The sequence below is a fragment of the Pongo abelii genome, chromosome 1 (genome assembly GCF_028885655.2).
Source record: "Pongo abelii isolate AG06213 chromosome 1, NHGRI_mPonAbe1-v2.0_pri, whole genome shotgun sequence".
Lineage (NCBI taxonomy): Eukaryota > Metazoa > Chordata > Mammalia > Primates > Hominidae > Pongo > Pongo abelii.
This window is the reverse complement of record NC_071985.2, coordinates 177,851,184-177,857,214: the sequence shown is the minus strand read 5'-3', so window position 1 is coordinate 177,857,214 and position 6,031 is coordinate 177,851,184. Positions and strand designations below refer to the sequence as shown.

The 6,031-nt window shown below is 43.6% G+C and overlaps 1 pseudogene; it reads left to right on the top strand.

Moving 5' to 3' along the window:
* The first annotated feature begins 4,469 nt into the window (after positions 1 to 4,469).
* LOC100938086 (aspartate aminotransferase, mitochondrial-like) lies at positions 4,470 to 5,783 on the top strand (annotated as a pseudogene).
* The last annotated feature ends 248 nt before the right edge of the window (positions 5,784 to 6,031 follow it).

Genomic DNA, 6,031 nt, shown 5'->3' with positions numbered 1-6,031 from the left:
ATGGCGCAATCTTATTTCATCTTTGTCTTTCTGGTCCCCAGCAAAGGGCTGGAGTCAGCATAAGTGCTCAGGAAATGAAAGTGTTGTTAGAGGAAGAAAGTGTAAATGGAGCATTTGTTCAAGTCCCTTCTAGAACTACTGACTTCTAATAATGGCTCACATGGTCATAAAACAACATCACAGTGGAAATTAGATCCTATAATCCTTTATAAAGCTTGGGTAAAAACCTTGGAAAAGAAAACTCTGAAAAAGGGGTAGGATTGGGTGAAGGAGTGGGTGTGAGGTTTGGAGGGAGAACATAGTGATGGGTCCAGACTTAAGAAGCTTCCTGATAGCCACTTAGCAAGGTGGAGTCTGCATAGACAAGAACCCAAGTCTCTTCATTCCTGGCCAGGGCTCTTTCTTTTGTTCTACTTTCTGTGGCTTGAGAAAACAGCTGCTCTGTATCATCTTCTTAAAATCTCTTCCAGTACTTAAAACAGGAAATGACTCTCCAGTTCTTGGATAGTGAAACTGGGTCAACTATAACAGGTGGCTTGGAAGAACCTATGATAAGAGGCACTAGAGAACAGACAAGCCTCAGGAAAGCAATATTAAACTTAAGCGGGGTCTCAGAAAGGTCTTTGTAGTTGAATCAAGTTAAAACAAGTTTGGTTCCAAGGGTCTGGTGACTCTTCTAAACATACTCACACATCTGGATATTGAACTGAATTCCAATAGAAATCCATCATTGAGGATCATCTAGGGACAAACTTTTGTGCAAAAAAAAATAAATGATTGAATGATGAATTATCATATAGATGATGTTGACCAGCTGTTCGTCATTAAAATACAGAATAAGACAGAGGCCATTAACAAGATAAGGCTTCCATGGCATTAGAAGAAATGTGGATGGATGTGTTAATTATCTTTGAATCTCAGGGTCAACCTAGGGCCTGGAACATGGTAGGTTTGCACCAAGATTTTCTGACTGAATGGATGAGCTCTGGAGAAATCGCATGACTGGAAACAGCTTCACCAGTCACCTCTTATATTAATACATCTGGTTTGGAAAAGAGTTGGTGGCAAAATAAAAAAACAGACTTCCTACAAGAGCTTTTACCATCAGGCTAACCAGAAACACCAAATCCATGTCATCAGTGGGATTAAAACCAAGGGAAGGCTGGGCAGGTTTCTTAATGGTTGAGAATGAGGAGTTTCTGGGTTATGATGGTGGCTTTCCAGTAGTGCTTGATTTAACCACACCCTCTCTCATCAAAATACTCCCAAACACAGAATAAGACATAAAGTTGCAACATCCTGGAAGGAATGACTTTTCATGAATAATTTGGAGGTCTCTGGAAGGGGTTTTGTCTTGCCACAGCATTGATGGAATGGGATTTAGAAATAACTGACACTGACCTCAAAAGTAGAACCACAGCATTGGACTGGAACATCTACCCACATACCAGAATGCCTTGCCACCCATTGCCTGGGAACAGCACTCTAGAGCAGGCGGGTTCACTTTCAACTGTTCCTACTGTCCATCTGTGCTTCTCTTTCTGCATCCATTTGCTATCACTCCCAATCATGCACCATCCTGGGATGCAAAATTGGCAGTGAGAGAGGCACGGGGGAAAAGCTGAAGAAACATAGTATTCTGGGGAAAAATGCTTAACTGGGTTTAGACATTTGAAATTTTACAAATTTTTCTCTTTGCATATTTTCATATACTATTGCAAATACTAATGTTATTTAATGTTCATATCTAACTACAGAACAAAAGGGATTGATATCTGAGTATTAACACTGTTAGCTAATGTCCTTATAGCACTCTAGAATTTAAAAATAATTCCACAGATTATTTCAGTCCCCCACCCCACCACTGCCACCATCATTTCCACTACCAACAAACCCATGTTTATTGAGCACTTATCCGCAAGGCTCCTCCGCAGCAAAGGAGAGATGCGGGCCCCTTTCACGTCTTATGATTTGTGGTGATGTAGCAAAAAGTGAACAAGTGTCATTAAAACAGTGTGGCAAAATATCATCTACTTTAAATGGTGACAGTTAACAAATTAGCACTTTTAACACCAAAACCACATTCTGTTAATTTGTGTTTCTCAGCATGCAAAAAGTATAACAATTGAAGTAATTTTGGCTAATGTAAAATCTTAGATTTTTTTTGGTGTAAAATAATATGATTTAAAATTTCAAATCAAACAGTACTATAGCAGTTAAACCAAAATGAAATAAATAGATTATGAGTGAGGCATAATGATAGTGGTACAACTGTGCTGTTTAAAGGTAATCAGCAGGTTTATAAAAATATTATCTCAAGATGTAGTACAGATGATATGGACAGGTAACCCTGACACAAATTTAAGAAATATGGTAAATAATTTCTGCTGCCCTGTCAATGCATTTCTTTAGCTATATGTCACTCCCAGGGCAGAAAGTTCTTCAGATTAGCATTAACTAGCTCTGTGGTTTTCTAACAATGTACGAGTCTCTTTGGCCTTCTGCTTTCCATCAGTGAAATGGAAGGCTAAGTGCTGGACATCCACATTCATCATCTCAGTGCTCTCCAGGGTCATTTCCTTAATTTGGCGGGCCAGGCTAGTGACTCTCTACATCTTTATCCACAAATATGACAGATTGAACTGGCTAAACTGTGGTGCTCTACCAATTCAGAGCCTATGAGCTCATTTCATAGAAAATATATACTTGAATTGAAAAATATGGTCATCTCATGCTGCTGCTGTAACTGCTGCTACTACCACTACTGCCACTACCACACTTATGCATGCCCTAGTGAGACTAAGCTGTTTAGCCCAGGAGGGCACCCCAACCTCATTGAGGGCAGCATACCTAGCGATATGTAGCCTTGTGAGGGCTCATCTTACAGCCTCCAAACCCCACTCATAACCTCATGCCTCACCCTATCAAAACCACCAGGAAATAGCTTCTCTAGGATTGGATGCAAGAATTGTGGAATTTCCTCTCCCAAGAATTGTTAGGCAGTTCAACGATTTTGCTAAAGAGGTGCCCACAAAGACTTTGAAAGAGAAGGAAAGTTGTCTTCTGAGGATACGACTGTAAATCAAAACATGTTGGACACAAATATGCAAGAACCACCCTCCGAAAAGTAGACTAATTTTAAGAACAGAAGCCATCAACATATCTAAAAAAGAAGGTACTAATTGAAAAAGGGTTGGCAAGTCAAAGGACATAAATGAACATGAATTACTGAGGCAGCACTCCCTCAAGCTTGGCTCAAGATAGAGGCATTCCAGATCTAGAAAACCAAGAGGTCATTGTGCTACCCGACCCTGGGAAACAACCGCTGCTGTTTACTGAGCACGTATTCTTTGACAGGACAATGTGAAGTGCCTGTCTTACAATATCCCATTTAATATTCAAAACAGCCCTAGGAGGTAGGTATCACTAATGCTATTTTATAGAAAAGTAAACTGAACTGAGGATCAGGAAGGACACAGCTGCTTACGGTCACACAACTGACGATGCTGGAGCCTGAATCAGACTCAGGCTCTGTGACTCCCAAGGCTCTGCTCTGACTGCTGTGTGCACTGCTGGGCGGTCACAGGGTCACTTGTACTCTCCTTCAGGCCAGTCTCTGGCCTGAAGCATCAGACCCAGATGCTTCTTGGTAGAGAGGAGGTGCTATGGACCCAAATTTATATATGGAAGCCCTAATTCTCAGTGTGGTGGCATTTGTAGATGGGGACTTTGGGAGGTGAATAGGTTTAGATGAGGTCATGACAGTGGGACCTTCATGATGAGATTAGTGTCCTTATAAGAAGAACCATCAGAGATTCCCCACTCCTACCTCTCTCTCTCTCTCTCTGCCTCGTGAGGACACAGTGAGAAGGCAGCTGCCTGCATGCTAGGAAGAGAACCTTCATCAAGGAACCAAATCAGCCAGCACCTGGATCTTTGACTTCTCAGCCTCTAGAACTGTGGGAAATAAATTTCTGTTGTTTAAGCGCCCCGTCTATGGAATTTCATTATGGCAGTGTGAGCAGACTATGACAGTAGGAATCAAACTGATCAAGCGCAGGACTGTCTGGTCTTTGAGGGGCTATTTCTCTAGAGGGAAGACTGATGATAGTGAGCATTTGAATTCTACAACTGCTGCTCTCCATGGTTCCAATCCTCTGCTCATCAAACATCATCCAGGAGGTCAGCCAGAGTGGGAGCATAGGGGTTTCAGGTTCCCTCAGGAGTTCCATTTCCATTGTCAATACGTTTAAGGGCATCAGGGTTTACACATCATGGGCTTGATTAGCCTAGGTCCTTCCCCACATATTGGTACATTCACCCCAGGAGTGGAAGTCCCTGTGTGTGGCCTTCTGAACTGGTCATCCTGCCTTCCCTGTTAGTGTTCTGACTGCTTTTAAAAAGTGGGAGGGGCCCGCTTGCCCTCCACTCTGTTCTGCAGCCACTCAACTGCCCTCCTGCCATCCACCATGGCCCTGCTGCACTCAGGCTACATCCCCTCCTGGATCACCACTGCCCTCCAACTAGGCCTTGCCATGGCAGCCTCCAACAGGACTAGCTTCTGGCGGGCCCATGTGGACGTGGGACTTCCAGATCCTATCCTGGGAGTCACCAAAGCCTTTAAGAGAGACACTGATAGCAAAAAGGTGAATCTGGTAATTGGTGCCAACCAGGACAATAACCAAAAACTTTATCTGCTGTCTAACATCTGCAAGGCAGAGGCCCAGACTGCCACAAAAAGTTTGGACAGGGAATACCTGCTCATTGGGGTACTGGCTGAATTTTGCAAGACATCTGCAGGACTAGCCCTGGGTAAGAACAGTGAAGTGTTGAAAAATGACTGGTTTGTCACTGTGCAGGCTATTTCCCGAACTGGGGCCTTAAGGATCAGAGCCAGTTTTCTGTAAAAAGTTTTAAAGTTCAGCTGAGATGTCTTTCTGCCCAAACCATCCTAGGGAAATCACACACTTCAGGGATGCTGGCACACAGCTACAAGCTTATCAGTACTGTGACCCCAAGACTTGTGGTTCTGACTTCACAGGCACTATGGAGGACATCTCAAAAATACCAGCGCAAAGTGTTCTTCTCCTGCATGCTTGGGCCCATAATCCCATGGAAGAGGACCCTTGTCCAGAGCAGTGGAAGGAAATAGCAATGGGGTGAAGAAAAAGAATCTCTGCATTCTTTGACATGGCCTATTAAGGCTTTGCCAGAGGTGACGGTAACAAGGATGCCGGGGCTGTGTGCCACTTCATCAAACAGGGCATTAACATTTATCTCTGCCAGTCATATGCCAAAACATGGGCTTATGGAGAGTGTGTGGGAGACTTTACTATAATCTGCAAAGATGTGGATGAAGCCAAAAGTGTGGAGTCACAGTTGAAAATCTTGATCCATCCCACATATTGTGACTGTCCTCTCAATGAGGCCTGGATTGCCTCTGCCATTCTGAACACTCCGGATTTGTAAAAACAGTGGTTGCAAGAAGTGAAAATATGGCCGACTGCATCATTAGCATGTGGACTCAGGTGGTTTTCAACCTCAAGAAGAGTAACTCCTCCCACAATCCTCCTTTGAAGAAAGAGGATTCCTCCCACAACTGGCAACACATCACTGACCAAGTTGGCAAGTTTTGTTTCACAGGGCTAAAGCCTGAATAGATGGACTGGCTGACCAAGGAGTTCTCCATCTAGATAACAAAGGATGGCCACATCTCTGTGGCAGGGGTCATTTCTGGCAACGTGGGCTACCTTGCCCATGCTATTTACCAGGTCACCAAGTAATGTCCCTGGTGTGAGGGAACAGAGACAACCTTTCTGTTTTCAGCCTCTGCTCTTGTGAACTTTGCACAGAGGATGAGGGAGGGTGGGTGGTGGTAAATGGATCATTTCTTTCAACCATAATGTATGACTCTCAGTGACTGTGATTCTCAGAAAAGAACATGTAGTGACACAGGGCAGAGGCACCCATGACTGGCGTCTGGAACTTTGTGGCTCTAAGTCAAACTCTTCTTTATCCTTTTATGGCCAAC